The sequence below is a fragment of the Artemia sp. Qi Xiang Cuo genome, chromosome 5 (assembly GCF_049724085.1).
Source record: "Artemia sp. Qi Xiang Cuo chromosome 5, ASM4972408v1, whole genome shotgun sequence".
Classification (NCBI taxonomy): domain Eukaryota; kingdom Metazoa; phylum Arthropoda; class Branchiopoda; order Anostraca; family Artemiidae; genus Artemia; species Artemia sp. Qi Xiang Cuo.
Genome location: NC_142798.1, coordinates 71,165,622 through 71,183,716, shown reverse-complemented (window position 1 = coordinate 71,183,716; position 18,095 = coordinate 71,165,622). Strand labels below are relative to the sequence as shown.

Genomic DNA, 18,095 nt, shown 5'->3' with positions numbered 1-18,095 from the left:
CTTTTTTTTTTTATAAAAATCGTACACAAAATAAATCTCAAAATTAAAGAAAAGAAAAATCAACAAGGCTTTAATTTTTGCGAAGTCCTATATTAAGGCTCTTATAAGTCTTATATTAAGGCTCTTTATTTTCCCGAAGTCTTATGTTGCGAAGTCACAGATGAATTATATCAAATTACTACAAATACAACCTTAGGACTGGATTCTCAAAAGACTAAAAAACGGAAAAAAAGAGCCTTAATTTAACCGAGATTACTAGTTTTCTAAACAGTGGGCCTAAAGATTTAACACTTAAGGCCATCTGAAGGTGTAAAATGAGTTTATTCTTAAATAGCAAAAAGAAAATCAAAGGCAATATGATCCATCAAGATCATTCAGTTTTTCCCCGTTGAGCCAAATCCACCCGCTCCTCTTTCAGTGTTGTCCAAGTTCTTAAAATAGAGTTACATTAATCACCAAGAAAGAGAAGAGACTGGCTTAATTTGAGACGTCTCTCTATTTTTATAGGCCATTGGTCCCTTCAGCAGGCTTTTAATTATTTTGGATAGAAGATTCAGTTAGACACATGACGATAATTAAGATCATTGAATTGATGAAAAACTGAGGGTCATTAATTCCGTCTCTGAAAGAAAAAAGAAATTCAGACCAGAGAAATTTAAAATTAAACTCGAAATTTGAATCATTTTCAAACTAAATCATGCATATTTTGAGAATCAATTTTTACAGAGGATCAAATTAATTTTTTGACAATTTTAAAGTAATCGTACCCACTCCAAAACAGCCGTAGTTGTGTTCCTGTGATCCAAACCTTGGCCGAGAAGTATTAGTAGATAATGAAGTGCTTTCAAAATCTTTCATTTCCTTCATTTTAACAGTAAAGCAGATCCACTTAGATTTGTTTTCATTTATTGTTCTCAGCTTTTTCACAGAGTTATTGTAATACACACTTATAGATCCTTCTAGCAATTATACATTTCAACCGAATATAAGGGATTCCATTTCAATTAATAAAATAAAGGGGAAGAAAAGCTATTTTTACCCCTAAGAATGACCGCGAACAATGTCTGATGAGGAAATTAACTTAAAAATTTTCTCTAGGGATGGGGGTAAGGGCTAAATTTCTCCGTAGGATAGATATTATTAGATATTTACTATCACTTCATCAAAAAAAACACAATACGTTATATAAAAAAACTTAAGAGCCACATAAAAGACAAACGTGCTGTGGGTGGCTCTATCTTCTAACCATTTTTTAAGATAAAAAATATCTAATAAATAACAACACAAAAACTAATTTATAGGTGACAAATTTACGCTGCAAGTAATTTTTCAGATAATTATTTGCATGGCAGCTTTACGCTGGTCCCAATATCAAAGGGTAGCACAGCCAGCTCGGGTATAGTAATCTGACACGAGTCGAGAAAACTTTCCTCTGTCATCAGTGTAACTATTTTCATTATTAACATTCAATACCAGACAATTCCTTTGCTTAAAATTCAATTCGTTATTTACATACAACTGAGAATGACTAATATATGATGTTTGTGTTTCCGTCCCGACAAGGATTTATGGATTAAGGACTAATGTACACAAAGTTGGGCTAATATTTAAACACAAAAAACGACGCAAAAATAAACTCGATATGAACACAAAATACTGTTACGTATTGATTTTTCAAGCTTTAGCAATTTGAAAAAGACTCACGATTCCACCCTGATGAAATTCCAGACACGTCAATTTGTCATTTCAACACTTATTCTTTCAACACCTTTTTCTTTCCTTTTTTTCTCACTTTCTACTTTTGTTGTACTTGTATTCTACTTTTAGTAACGGTTTTCTTGCGGATTCAACAGATCTGAACTTCAACAAATAGATATTTAACAAAGAACCTTACAAAACACACAGAAAAAGTTTATTTGGGTTGAACTATCTTATACAGGTTACAGCGATAGCTGCAACTTCGTTAAGAGCACACAGCAGCCCATAGTAACCCAACGATAAAAAATGAATGAAAAAAAAAAAATGTCTATTGATAAAAAATTCATTTATAGCTGATTCAGAAATGGTAACTATAATTTCGAATAATCTTAAAATTAAAATATTATTCGAAAAAAATTTACAGGAATTCTGAAAAAAGGCCTGAAACCCTTCGAAAAAGCCGTTGGATCGAAACAAAAAGTAAACCGTTGGAATCTTCATTGTTGAAAACCCAGTAAAAGATACTTACAGACCCCACCCCCTCCTCCTCCAACAAAAACGAAAATCCTTTTTTTCACGGGTAGCACGGATTAGATGTCTTTTTTTACTTTTTTAACAGCTAGTGGGGTATTGGAACATCATAATGAGCTGGTTAAGGACTCATCTAAAAGCTAATTTATATATCTAATCACTTAACAAGGCCGTATCCAGGGGGGGGGGGTTACCCGGTTTGAACCCCCCCCCCCCCCCGAAATTTTTGACCGACTCGAAAATAAGTAAAAAATTAGTAAAATCTAGGTAAAAATCAGTAAAATTAGTCGAAAACTAAGTCAAAAATTAGTAAACCCCCCCCAAAAAAAGTCAAAAATTAGTAAAACCCCCTGAACAAAAATCCTGGATACGGCCCTGTCGCTTACTATAAATTCTACTTGATAATACCATTGTAACAAATGTACCCTGTGGGTGCCATATCAGGAATGGAAAGTCCAGAATTGTAAGTTTCTACTTAATATTCTAAGCCGTACATTAGATATTGCTGATACGCCCTTTTAACAAACTGTATAAACTGTGTAGTTAAACTGTCCTATCAACAATTGCGCGTTCTCCCCCTCACCCCCTCACCCGGCACCCCCTCACCCCACCCCTGGATCCGCCACTACTTCAATCTATTTGAATACTGTGTAATGATCCATCAAAATGCTTAATGAAAAAGTGTTGTCTAAACATTTTAAACTTTGAATTGCATTTTTTTTAGTGAAATTCTACAAGAGGGCCATTTGGCTTTCATGAAAAATAGCCCAGTTAGGTATCCATCGATCCATCGATCTCGACGCTAAAGTTTTTGTACTTAAGAAAATTTCTTATTTCAATTAAAAGGCCGTCGTGTTTCAAAAGTCGTTTTTCAAGAACTGATACAAAAAGTTGAATTCTAGCGCAGAAAGTAAAGGATTGAGGAGGGGGCTTACCATTCATATACGGAATAATTTATGTTCGATTTAAGTTTTAATGTAGCTCTTTAATTTTAGTTGAAAATTTTCTCTTTACTTAAATGTCTGTTCATTTTTTTAAATATGGATCGAAAATCTGTCGATCATATTCCAGACCCTGAGAGCTACGGTATAAATATTTTAGACCGTCAAAACATAAGTCTCGACGAGTCTATTAATCAGCTCACCATATACATGCTGAACTTTACTCTTTTGACAGAAAGACAAAGAGTAATTCAACGAAACCGAACTGAACGTATCCGTTAAATACTTGACTGGTGGAATCGAAAATCTGCCCCCAGTCTCAGCGGAAAATAAACACCCCTCCGCTCGTTCCCAAGAGAATTCCCTACAACTAATATTATCCAAAAAACAAAAAAATCGTGCGAAGTTTCCGCTTTAAGATTCTCTTTACTTTCATTTGAAATAAAACTTTTTTGAATGTTGATTTCTGGATGACTTTTCAAATTCGAACTGGAATCCCCCAGCCCTACTGCTAATTCTCCTTAGGCTTAAAACTCTGAACAAATACTTAGGACAGGATCCACAAGTGTTGTGGTACTGGTGCATTATATGGTCACTTCTAAAAATTCAAGTTTGGTTAATTCTAATGAAATAAAATAGGATGATTATATAATAGCTTATAAGCGAATTTGGGCAATGTATTTGCACATTAGGGGGATGGGAGGTAAAGCATAGTATATATTAAATACATAACCTAACCTAGGCATCTTTCCCCCCCCCTTAAAACCCCAAAAATAACTGTTTAAATATCGTAAACGCGATGAAAACCACGCTTTGTATTGCATTTCTTTTGCAATTAACCCGTCTGGCGGGTTTTTCGTGACTGGTTTCCATGTAAAATATATAAAAGTGACCATATAACCCACCAGTACTAAAGTTGTTAAACTTCTGTGTTTCATCAAGCCCTCCGCAAATGGGAGGAAGGTCACTAGATACTTGTCTAAAATATAAAACACACTCGAGAACTTGTATTGCGTATACCCCGTTTTCACGCTGTCTATACAAAACACTAACCTTTGGCTCATTGAGAAACGGCATTATAACTTTTTTTTATTAAATATTTATGTTGTATTTTGGCTAGGTTACGCGGTCTGGTAGGCTCCTCCTCCATAATTTTTTGTGGTAGTTTTCATAATTTTTTTACTAAAGCATTTTATTTTCATCATATTTTGTTTAGTTTCACTAGCATTCGCCAAACTTCACTTCTCTAGTGTATTTATATAATAGACAAGTACCGGTCACTACACAGTTTTTCGATACCTTTGAATGAACTGGCAATCTCACAATTTTCAATTAACAGCAATTTAACCCTCTATCAGACAAAATCAAACATTGGTGACGGACAATAAACGAAAAAAAAAGAACAAAAAATAAACACGCCATTCCGTGAATTTTCTTCTGGAAATGAAACCCCACCTTCCGCATTTTGCAGGTAGCACCTTTAGTACTGCGCTGAGTTTCAAAGTATGATTTTAAAAATCAAGATCACAAGCCTGTTTGGGGATGGCAGTGAGTAATGGGTTCAAATGATGCTGGGACTGTTTAAAACAATGCAAAATATATTACATTTTGAATCAACCCCAGATACTTTTTTTAGGGATAGGGAAGGGGGCAAGTGCATAAAATATTGTTGAATGTACGCACAAGACTTTTTCATTGTATTTTTTACTCGCTGTTGGATTATTGTTTTGAACTATTTGTTTGTTTTTCCCAGGCCCTGTGGCTAAAACAGTAACAAGTAGTTCAAGTCGCAAAGAGTCGTAAATAGTCATAGTTTTATATAGTTGTAGTGGCAGCAGCAGAGATAGTAGTAGTAATATTAGCTGTGATAGTAATGGCAGTTGCATGCAAATTCAATATCAGTACAAGTTTCAAATTTATGCTCTAAGCCGGTCACGAAATGTTGCTGATACGCATTTTTGACAACCAGGATGCACACTTTGTGTTTTTATATAGCTAGACTTCCTTTTCAATATTTCCCCCTCCCCCTAGAATTGTATATACATCTTGCCTCAATCCCTCAATACATTTGGTATATTTTCTTTAAACATTACCAAAGCCAAAACAGGAGAAGCTCATGGAATTTATTAGGCATCATGAAATCACTTATGAATTATGAATTGAGCACATCAATTAGTTATGACAATAATCAGGTCAAAATATGAATTTAAATTTTATATAACTTGATAACCTGCCTTTAATTTAAGTCAGTCTTCATTGGAATATTGAATTGGAAGCATTAAATTTTTCGTCTTTTTACTGAAACACTAAGGTAAATTGTTGTTCTTCAGTTTTGTAGTTTCGTATTTGTGTCTTTTCGAAGTTTTGAAACCACGGTCCGATCTATCTACTTTTAGTCTCTGTTCAGTATTGTGAAGTAGCCTAATCCATCATAAATACTAAATGAAGTATATCCTTCAAAAATAGAGTTACATCTCAAGAAAAGAACAAATGGAGTGTTTTATAGTTCTTTGCTAAATCTTGTTTACAAATATATTTAACTTCTTAAATATGAAAAAAAATATTTTTTTCTATCCTTATTTGTAATATTTCAAAGATTCATAAACTATTTCTTGAATTAAAAAAATATGGATGTGAAATGGATAAAACTACCCAAAATTAAGGTAAACATTTGAGGGTTTACCTGGAGTAGGGAGTTTACTAACAAAATGAAAAAGTTTACCACCCTTGGACTTTGTCTGACAGTCTCAAAACAGGATATGTTTGCTTTCATAATTACGACCAAATTACGAGTCCGCAATTTTTATTTTTGTTGTGGGGGGGGCGTCAAAAGGGGGTTCCCCTTTGTTTTGTAAAATAAATTTGATTTAAAACTGATCACATTAATATGCTGTCTAGTACAAATAAGGGGCTCTCTACAAGATTAAGAAGGGAAGAATGCCTCATATCTCTTTCACTGTGTCTATTCGTTTTTCCACACATGCTATCTCCTTTGTCCCTGGATTTGCCAATGATCTGGATTTTTATTGGCTAGGATGTGGAGTCAGACATGTTTTTCCCGGGATGTGGGGGAGATTATATTTCTGTTTGCCCAGGGGCGGATCCAATATGTTTTTAGGGGGGGTGTAAAATAAGTTGACCCGATAAACTTGCGTTAATTAGGTAAATTAAACTACTTCAGACTACGTTAGGGGGGCGCACCCCTTGTCTCCCTGGATCCGCCAATGTGTTTGCCAAAGGGTAGTTTTAGGGTATGCGGAAGAATCTGGGGGTGTATTTATTGTCCTTTAATGATCGGACACAATTTTGTTATGTCAAAGTTTTAAGGGCACGTTAAACAAAATCAACAAAACTATGCGCATCCAGGTTGTGAAAAGAGCGTATATGCAATATCTTTGGAATTCCCAAGGATGTTGCTCTAGAGCTTTTAGTACATATGGATTAGGATGTACATTTGCTGCAACCCAGTGAAGAGCGAACCACAGCCTACAGTAGCCAAAAGTTAAAAAAATGTTTTTAAAATACAAACTACCTCATGAGAAGAGATGGTCATTTGACACTTAATCAGGAATGGTAGCTATTGTTTCGGTTAATCTTAAAAGTAAAAGTTTATTGCGAAATTAGATTTATGGTATTTTTCGATGAAGAAATGCCTCGGAAATGACGATGGATCGAAATAAAAAGTACACCAATGGAATCAGCATAGTCGAAAACCTTCATTAGAGTAATTACAATCCTCCACCTTGAACAACAAGGAAAATGACTTTTTTGCATTGTAGCACTGATGTCTTTTTTTTCTTTTTTTTTATAGAAGGTCTAGAAGAATATCATAGAGTGATGATTAATAGCTCATTCAAATTAAAATTTGATAGTGCCCTTTTCAAATGACCAAAAAGATTGGAGGGCAGCTAGCGTCCTCCTCCAAAGTCGTCCAATAAAAATTGTGAGATAGCCATTTTATCCAAAATAGTTCAAAGATTCTGTAACTGTGGACTTGGTGATGATATGACCCTCTATATTTCCTTGGGAAAGGGCTGTATGCAGTATCGGATGAATCGGTATCGGGTGTATTGGTATTGCGTGTATTTCGTATGGACATATCGGTATCGGGTATGTTTTCCAATCATGAGTTTTAGGCTCTCTGTCATGGTTGCAGCACTAGCTGCAACCTAGTAAAGAGCAAACCATTGCCCATAGTAACCAAAAATTAAAAACCACGTTTTGAAAAAACTTGCCTAATGAAAAAAGTTGCCATCTAAAACTGATTCTGGAATATTAAAAATTTCGGTTGATTTTAAAAGTAGAAGTCATTGTGGCAACAAATTTATGGTGATTTTGGAATTGTAATCATCAAGTCCATCATTGGAATCAGCATGGTCGAAAACATTCTGTAGGATAATTACAGTCCCCCACCTTGAACAACAAAGAAAATCATTTTTTTGCACTGATGTCTCATTTTCAAACAGTTCATGGTAACGAACTGTAAGTAAGGAGTGACCTGGCTTAATAGTAACCGAAACTCTAAAAAACAGAATTTTGATACCAACAGATACATCAAAGGAATCAGAGTTTTATGCTGATTTCAAATATATAAGTTTCATCAAGTTTAATTTTACATATCAAAAGTTATGCGCCTGAGAATATTTGGCTGATTTTCGAAAAAAGGGGGAAAGACACCCTAAAAGTTATAGAACCTTAATGAAAATCACACCATCATATTCAGCGTATCAGAGAACCCTACTGTAGAGGTTTCAAGCTCCGTTATACAAAAATGTGGAATTTTCCATTTTTTGCCAGAAGAAATATCAAGGATGCGTTTTTTTTTTTTTTTTTTTTTTTTTCAGGGGTGATCGTATCGACCAAGTGGTCCTAGAATATCGTGTGAGGGCTCATTCGAACGGAAATTAAAAGTTCTAGTGCATTTTTTAAGTGACCAAAAAAAATAGAGGGCAACTAGGCCCCCTCCCACGCTCATTTTTTTGCCAAAGTCACCCGATCAAAATTTCGAGATAGCCATTTTGTTCAGCATGATCGAAAATATTATAACTATGTCTTTTAGGATGACTTAATCCCTCGAAGCCCCCAGGAGGAGGGCTGAAAGTTGTGAACTTTACCCAATGTTAACATATCGTATTGGTTATTGGGACCCGGCTAAATGGTAACCGAAACTCTAGAAAACGGTATTTTGATACAAATAGATACATCAAAAGAATTGAATTTTAATGCTGATCCCAAATATATAAGCTTCATCAAGTTTTATCCTACCCATCAAAAGTTACGCGCCTGAGAAAATTTGGCTGATTTACGAAAAAAGGGGGAAAGACCCCCTAAAAGTTATAGAACCTTAATGAAAATCACACCGTCATATTCCGCATATCATAGAACCCTACTGTAGAGGTTTCAAGCTCCTATCTACAAAAATGTGGAATTTTGTATTTTTCGCCAGAAGAAAGATCACGGGTGCGTGTTTATTTTTTTTTCCCAAGGGTGATCTTATCGACCCAGTGGTCCTAGAATATCGTGGGAGGGCTCATTAGAATGGAAATTAAAAGTTCTAGTGCCCTTCTTAAGTGACTAAAAAATGGAAGGCAACTAGGCCCCCTCCCACGCTCATTTTTTTCCCAAAGTAACCCGATCAAAATTTTGAGATTTTGTTCAGCATGTTCGAAAATTTTATAGGCATGTCTTTTAGGATGACTTAATCCTCCGAGGTTCCCGGGAGGAGGGCTGAAAGTTATGAACTTTACCCAATGTTAACATATAGTATTGGTTATTGGGAAGTATACAGTACAGACATTTTCAGGGGAAATTTTTCCTGGTAGTGGGGGGGGGGGGTCGGGCAGGGACGTACGCAGGGGGGCTCCGGGTCGGCCCTCCCCCCCCCCCCGAAATCTCACGATTTTTTTTATTTTCCCATAATTTTCTTATTTTTCTCACAGAATAATGGGTTTGAAGGATTTGCCCCCCCCCCGACACAAATTCCTGCGTACATGCCTGGGGTCGGGGGTTATGTAGGAGGATCTTTCCATGAAGGAAGTTTTCATGGGGGAAGGGACATTGCTATGAAGGGAACGCCGGACTTCCCAGCATTATTAAAAAAAGATCAGATATTAAATATAAAAAAAATAAGTTTTTAAACTGCAACAGCAGAAACATCAAAACTTTAAACGAACAGAAAATATTACATATATCATTGGGTTCACCCCCTAGTCAATACCTCACTCTTTAAGCCAAAGATTTTTTAGTACTTTCATAAGAGCTATTTATTCTAATTAACGGCCTTTGTGATTAAGCGGTCATTTTTAAAGAATTGTAACAAAATTCGAACTTTCGTTTAAAGAGCAAGGTATTGACTAGGGGGCAAACCCCCTAATATACGTATTAAAAATATATGAATATAGAAGTTCGTTACGTAAATTAATTCGTAAGTTGCACATATTTATTACAAGTAAGAACGTTCGTAAATAAAATGAAACAAGTTTCGAGACAGCCATTTAACCAAATAAAAGTAAATTAATATGAAATTTTTTTTTTTAATAATTCAAGTACTGTGAGCCTAGATCAAATCCTGCATTTATTCAAAAATGTTCAAAAATTAAATAAAAAAAAAAAATTTTTTTTAACTGAAAGTAAGGAGTGACATTAAAACTTAAAACGAACAGAAATTATTCCGTATATTAAAGGGGCTGTCCCCTCCTCAACGCCTTGCTCTTTACGCTAAAGTTTGACTTTAACACAACTATATTTTCTTAAACAATAAAAAAAATAGCGTAAAGAGCGAGGCGTTGAGGAGGGGACAGCCCCTTTCATATATGGAATAATTTCTGTTCGTTTTAAGTTTTAATGTCGCTCCTTACTTTCATTTAAAAAAACTTGTTTTTTTTTATTTAATTTATTGAATAAAAAAAACATAATTTTTAAACTGAAAGTAAGGAGCAACATTAAAACTTAATGGCGAACAGAAATTACTGCGTATAAAAAAGGGACCCTCCTCAACACCTTGCTCTTTACGCTAAAGTTTTTTATTACTTTAAAAAAAAACTTATTTTTATAACTAAGTGGCCGGTGTGTTGTAATAGTAATTATTAAATAATTGTGACAAAATACAAACTTGCAATCTGATAGCGCGGCTTATCGGAGAGAATAACCACATTTATATGAGTAATGATTTCTGTTCGTTTTTCGTTTTAATGTACCTCCTTACTTTAAGCTGAAAAAACATGTCGTTTTTTAAATAATTAAAAGGAATATTGCTTAAACAACCAGGATAACTAATCATACCATTTAAATATACTCTATATTATTAAATACCGGTGAAAATTTACCCCAGAAAATTACTCTTAAGCCCTCTGCACTTAAAATTGAGACAGAAAAGAGAAAGCAAGACACATAAAAAGAATTTTGTATAAGAATTCTGGCAAAGTCCCCCAGTGTATGATTTACCCTGGCAATTTTACTCCCTGGAAACTTCCCTCCCCGTGGAAAAAACCCCAGCAGAAAATGTGTCCCTCCCCCACCCGAAAATGTATGGTTACGTGTTTCTATTGTTGCCTTCATACATGTTTCTAGAGGATCTTTTAAAGAGATATTTTGACCGGAGGGAGGAGATTTTCTGGTATTAGTTCAAAAACCGTTAAAATTAAATAAAAAATTAAACTGGGAGTAAGGGGCAACATTAAAACGAATAGAAATTATTGTGTATATAAGGGGGATAAAACAAACTAATCTACAACGCTACAACAGGAACAAACTAATCTACAACTCTTTTCATAGTCTTATACCTGCTGTGATAAGAGTAAAGCTCAGTATACAATTAGAATTATCTTGCAATTTAAGCATAAAAAGAAATAGTATTTTGATAGCTTCAAAGTCATTGAGTTCCACACAAAAATAATGGATAGATTTATCAGGTAAAATCTTGGTCTCACCAGCTATGTGTGTGACAGGAAGTGACAAAAATTTTGTAGCCCCAATTTTGTTTGCAGTGATTTCTGTTTCTTTAGTTTGCCAAGTTTGGACTTTTTTCTTTACAACGGTTCCTGTTATTTCTTATGCTTGTTTCAGTACCATTAAAAACCTTTTCCGAGTTTTAGTTTCTTAAGAAGATAAATGGCTCATTGGTGAATTGTCCCAGCACCACAGGGAGCTCTTAAGTCCAATAAAAGTAAAAATTAAAAAAAGAAACAGTTTTTCCCAATTTTTTTTTTTCTAAAAGTAGGTACTCACAAAGAGATAAGGCTTCTTATTTTGACTTTTCTAATATAGCGTTTTACCTGATTTCCATTTTTTCAATTCTTTATTTGCCCAGCACACTAAAATTCAAATAGTTTCAGATTTAAAATATTTGAAAACAATGGTTATATTAAAGGCCGATAATACGCAAACTCTTTATTAACAAGATTCCACAAAAAATAAATCTGTTTTCACGCTAATCATTTTTGGCTTAAAAAGGTCTGGAAGGCCTATCAAATAGTGCTGTGATTAAAGGTTTAATCGATCAAAACATCGATGTAACAATTTTTGTCCAAGAAAAACTTTAAATAGTTAAATTAAAAGGCTCGCATTTTTGTTTTTCAAAGACTCACTTTTGAACCCCCCCCCCCCCCGAAAAAAAAAGAATCTTCGAAAAGCTCGTTGATTTATAACTTTTCCGTAAATACTGCAAAAGGCTCATTTTTTCGCTCTTTTTACTAACCATTGTGATAGAACCTATAAATATTATAAAATCTAATGTCCCTTTATCAAAGGAAGTCCTACGTTTTCATTATTTTATTAATTCTATTTATTTGTTAATTTGTTTGTTTTGTTTTTTATTTATTTTACTTATATTATTTTTTCCTATTTTATTTATATTATTATATATACTTGTCCTAGCTTCAGTAATTTTTGATTGACAGAATCAATAATTTATTCCTTATTTTTATATTCTTTTTCATTTTGCAGGTGCCACGATTCAACGCAACATGGATCCAGTCACCTCAACTCAAAATCAAACCACACCAGAACATATCAAGGAGAACTGCCAACATCCTTTAAATGTAGAATCTCCTGTTTGGACCTTTGAATGTGCATGGGAAGTGGCTAACAAAGTCGGAGGACTATATACAGTCATCCGCTCCAAAACCGGTCATTCTGTTGAAATGATGAAAGACAAATATGTCCTTCTTGGCCCTTATAAAGGAAAGTCTTCTAGAGAAGAAATAGACGAGTTTGAGTTTTCTCCTGGTCCTCTTTACGATGCTGTTTGCAAGATGCGTGATGCAGGGCTTCTAGTTCACACTGGAAGCTGGCTTGTTGACGGAAATCCTTTAGTTATATTATTTGATATTACTTCAGTATCACATAAAATGAACTGTTACAAGCATGAACTTTTTGAGAAAACAAATATTGGAATTCCAGACTCTGATGTGGAATCAAATGATTCTGTTTTATTTGGCTTTATGGTAGCAGAGTTTATTGCTGAATTTAGTCATTTCTTAAGTATATGTGGAGCTGATTCTCCAAAAACAGTGTGCCACTTTCATGAGTGGTTATCTGGAGTAGGTCTTATTATGCTGCGGCTATGGAAAATAAAAGTCGCAACAGTATTTACTACACACGCAAGACTCCTTGGGCACTACTTGTGCGCTGGCAGCACAGATTTTTATAACAACCTGAACAAGTTTGACATTGACATCGAAGCTGGAAATCGGCAAATATATCACAGATACTGTTTGGAAAGAGCTGCAACACAAATGGCACATGTTTTTACAACAGTGTCTGATATAACAGCAATGGAAGCTGAATGTTTGTTAAAACGAAAGCCTGATGTAATAACACCAAACTGTCTAAATATCAAGAGAGTCAGTGCACTGCACGAATTTCAAAACCTCCATGCAATTAACAAGGAAAAAATTCATGATTTCATTCGAGGCCATTTTTATGGTCATCTCGATTTTGATTTAGCTAAGACCCTTTATTTTTTTATTGCCGGAAGATACGAAGGCGGAAACAAAGGAGCTGACATTTTTGTTTAAAGCCTGGCGAGACTTAACCACTTGATGAAAGAATCTAGCACTGATGTGACAGTGATTGCGTTTATTATTCTTCCTGCCAAGACAAACAACTTTAATGTTGAAAGTTTAAAGGGACAGGCAGTAGCAAAAAGCTTAAAGGATACTATAGAAAATGTCCAAAAGAATATTGGCAAGAAATTATTTGAAATATGTGTAAGTGGCAAAATGCCTGAATCTGACGACCTCATTTCTAAAGATGACGTTGTCCGTCTTAAACGATGTTTGTTTTCCAGCCATAAGTCCCTTCCGCCACCAATCACTACGCATAATATTGCTGAGGATGATACAGATCAAGTACTCAATGCACTCAGACGATGTCAGCTTCTGAATAGTTCCTGGGACCGGGTAAAGGTTGTCTTTCACCCTGAGTTTCTTTCATCAACTAATCCTCTCTTTAATCTCGACTACGAAGAATTTATTCGTGGATGTAATCTTGGCGTTTTCCCCAGCTATTATGAACCATGGGGATACACTCCTGCCGAGTCCACAGTCATGGGAATTCCATCGATTACGACAAATCTCTCTGGCCTTGGGTGTTTCATGGCCGATCATATTCCAGACCCTGAGAACTACGGTAAAAATATTTTAGACCGTCAAAACATAAGTCTCGATGAGTCTATTAATCAGCTCACCATATACATGCTGAACTTTACTCTTTTGACAGAAAGACAAAGAGTAATTCAACGAAACCGAACTGAACGTCTCCGTGAAATACTTGACTGGGGGAATCTTTTTATTTACTATAAAAGGGCAAGACTCATGGCTCTTAGTGCAGTTTATTCAGATACTATAGTGGACGACGAAGAAGGCTCTCCACAAGTAAAACAACCAGACCCTTTATCTGAACCTCAATCTCCCAGACCTGTAACTCCCGCACTTCTTGGCCTTCAAGATGAGGTTGACAATGAAAAGGAACTAGAGGAACTTAGAAACAGAGCCAGTAGAATTTATTTATAAATTTAAAGGCATATTGTAGTACCTATATGCATACAAACACGTACTCTACAAACAAAAATCCTTGTTCTCTGTTTCTAATATTTGTTGATTGATAATACTTATTTGGTGCTTTATATAATATATAAAAATTATACTTTTGTAGTTTTACAATGAGTTTCTTTCAAATAAAACATCCTTTGTTTTTATACAATATTTTACTGCAACACAGATAAGGTCATATTGGTTTGGACGATGTAGGTAAAAGTGAGTAGGTGCAGTGCACTGTAGTAAACGGTGTTTTTTTTTTATGCAATACCTTCAAATATACAATCATAAGCAAACACAGGAGTCTCTCATTTATCTGTTTTTACTTCAGTGCATACAACTATCTATACTACAGAACAAATGTCTTAAAAGTTAGAAAAAATAAGAAACTTCATTTTTAGCGATTTTTCCACGTAGTTGAAGGACAGAAGAAGATTTCCCGGCATGATTTGAAAACGAGTTTCTTTAAGCTGAAAGTAAGGATCAACATTAAAACTTGAAAAAAACAGAAATTATTCTGTATTCGAGGGTAATTGCCCTTTTTTCAACCCTCGCTCTTTACGATGAAGGTTGACTTTTTGTCCTGATTGTTTAGGAAAGATTGTCCTGATTGTTTAGGAAAGGGGCGTTCATATTGAATGAGAGTTATTTTTAAGAGCTTTAAGACTTTAGCGTAAAGAACGATGATCGGGAAAGGGGCAGCCGCCATCATATATAGACTAATCTGTGTTCTCTTAATTTTTACTGTTGCTCCTTACTGACAGTTTAAACACTTGTTTTCTTTTTCATTTAATAAAAATAAAGAGATAATTTGAAGCTTAAAGTCAGCAAAATTACTACTTCGCAGTTTATGTATCCTATTTTTGAAAACCTGTCTCGAAACATTTTCTTATATTTGTAGAATGCTGAATATTTAGCGCTTTATTGAAAGATCATTTTCTTGAGTTTTTTAGAAACTCCTTCGCTAGGTGTTGTTTCGTTTCTACAAGACTGTGACTCCTATTACCCAAACATTATAAAAATTATTGTAGGAAATCAGGACTAACCAATCGAATTTGGCTTGAGTGCAGAGACCTGAACTGGGAAACTGGCTGCAAGGACTTCCCCCTTGAACAATTTATAAGATTTTTTTGGCACGCACGTGCATGTTACGAAGTAAAATTTAAGATTATCTCCTTAATGAGCTCCTCAGTACTACAGACAATAAAAATCAAACCAATATCAATAAACATATGTGAAAAGTGGAAGTGACTATATTTAATTTAGCTGCAAGTCTGAATTCATGCCCACCACGTAATTTCCCTTTGACAAAAAATTGATAAAACTTTGGAACTGAAATATCAATGCGAAGTGCCAAATTTTATAATCAAATGTCACCAGGTTATGGCATTGTTCAAATAAAATTTATTTTTAACTTGATTATCGTTGTAAATTCATTCTTTCTTTTACTTTTCATTCTTAACCAATGTTGTATTTACCTTTTGCATTATTACAGCCTATTTTATTCTTTAATAATAACTTCTGGCTTCTCTGGCTTATTGTAGGCTTCTATTTCTACTGATCATAAGTTTAATATGGCCTTTACTTTATAAAAAGCAATATATATATATATATATATATATATATATATATATATATATATATATATATATATATATATATATATATATATATATATATATATATATATATATATATATATATATATATATATATATATATATATATATATATATATATATATATATATCTTTCCCCCTTTTTTCGTAAATCAGCCAAATTTTCTCAGGGCCGTAACTTTTGATGGGTAGGATAAAACTTGATGAAGCTTATATATTTGGGATCAGCATTAAAATTCAATTCTTTTGATGTATCTATTTGTATCAAAATACCGTTTTCTAGAGTTTCGGTTACCATTTAGCCGGGTCCCAATAACCAATACGATATGTTAACATTGGGTAAAGTTCACAGCTTTCAGCCCTCCTCCTGGGGGCTTCGAGGGATTAAGTCATCCTAAAAGACATAGTTATAATATTTTCGATCATGCTGAACAAAATGGCTATCTCGAAATTTTGATCGGGTGACTTTGGCAAAAACATGAGCGTGTGAGGGGGCCTAGTTGCCCTCCAATTTTTTTTGTCACTTAAAAAATGCACTAGAACTTTTAATTTCAGTTCCAATGAGCTCTAACACAATATTCTAGGACCACTGGATCGATACGATCACCCCTGAAAAAAGAACAAATAAAAAAACGTAAAAATAAACACGCGTCCGTGATCTTTCTTCTGGCAAAAAATGGAAAATTCCATATTTTTGCAGATCGGAGCTTGAAACCTATACAGTAGGGTTTTCTGATACGCTTAATATGATGGTGTGATTTTCATTAAGGTTCTATAGCTTTTAGGGGGTCTTTACCCCTTTTTTCGAAAAACAGCCAAATTTTCTCAGGCGCATAACCTTTGATAGGTAAAATTAAACTTGATGAAACTTATATATTTGAAATCAGAATTAAAATCTGATTCTTTTGATGTATCTATTGGTATCAAAATTCCGTTTTTTAGAGTTTCGGTTACCATTGAGCCAGGTCGCTCCTTACTTACAGTTCGTTACCATGAACTGTTTGAAAATGAGACATCAGTGCAAAAAAATGATTTTCTTTGTTGTTCAAGGTGGGGGACTGTAATTATCCTACAGAATGTTTTCGACCATGCTGATTCCAATGATGGACTTGATGATTACAATTCCAAAATCACCATAAATTTGTTGCCACAATGACTTCTACTTTTAAAATCAACCGAAATTTTTAACATTCCGGAATCAGTGTTTTAGATGGCAACTTTTTTCACTAGGCAAGTTTTTTCTAAACGTGGTTTTTAATTTTTGGTTACTATGGGCAATGGTTTGCTCTTTACTAGGTTGCAGCTAGTGCTGCAACCATGACAGAGAGCCTAAAACTCATGACATAGCTGCCCTCCAATCTTTTTGGTCATTTGAAAAGGGCACTATCAAATTTTAATTTGAATGAGCTATTAATCATCACTCTATGATATTCTTCTAGCCCGTCTATAAAAAAAAAGAAAAAAAAGACATCAGTGCTACAATGCAAAAAAGTCATTTTCCTTGTTGTTCAAGGTGGAGGATTGTAATTACTCTAATGAAGGTTTTCGACTATGCTGATTCCATTGGTGCACTTTTTATTTCGATCCATCGTCATTTTCGAGGCATTTCTTCATCGAAAAATACCATAAATCTAATTTCGCAATAAACTTTCAAACAGTTCGTGGTAACGAACTGTAAGTAAGGAGCGACCCGGCTCAATGATAACCGAAACTCTAGAAAACCGGTTTTTTATACCAATAGATACATCAAAAGAATCAGATTTCAATTCTGATTTCAAATATATAAGTTTTATGAAGTTTAGTCCTACCCATCAAGAGTTACGCGCCTGAAAAAATTTGGCTGATTTTCACAAATAGGGGGAAAGACCCCCTAAATGCTTCAGAACCTTAATGAAAATCACACCATCATATTCAGAGTATCAGAGAACCCTACGGCCGAGGTTTCAAGCTCATATCTGCAAAAATGTGGAATTTTCCATTTTTTGCCAGAAGAAAGATCACGGATGCGTGTTTGTTTTTTTTTTTATGTGTGTTTTTTTTTTATTTTCCCCAAGAGTGATGATAACGTCCCAGTGATCGTAGAACATTATTAGAGAACTCACCAGAATTTAAATCAAAATTTCAAGTCCCCAGTCTGAGTGACCAAAAAAATGGTGAAACACTAGACACCCTCCTGCACTCATTTTTTCCCCAAGGTCATCTAATAAAAATTTTTAGACAACCATGTTGTTCAGCATAGTCGAAAATGTTATAAAAATGTCTTTTAGGAT

General features: G+C 34.5%; 1 pseudogene across 1 annotated transcript; it reads left to right on the top strand.

The window, feature by feature from the left end:
* The first annotated feature begins 5,442 nt into the window (after positions 1 to 5,442).
* Positions 5,443 to 14,247, top strand: LOC148952474 (glycogen [starch] synthase pseudogene; annotated as a pseudogene). Its single transcript, XR_016141809.1, has 2 exons — positions 5,443 to 5,481; positions 12,114 to 14,247. The product of XR_016141809.1 is annotated as a glycogen [starch] synthase pseudogene (transcript).
* The last annotated feature ends 3,848 nt before the right edge of the window (positions 14,248 to 18,095 follow it).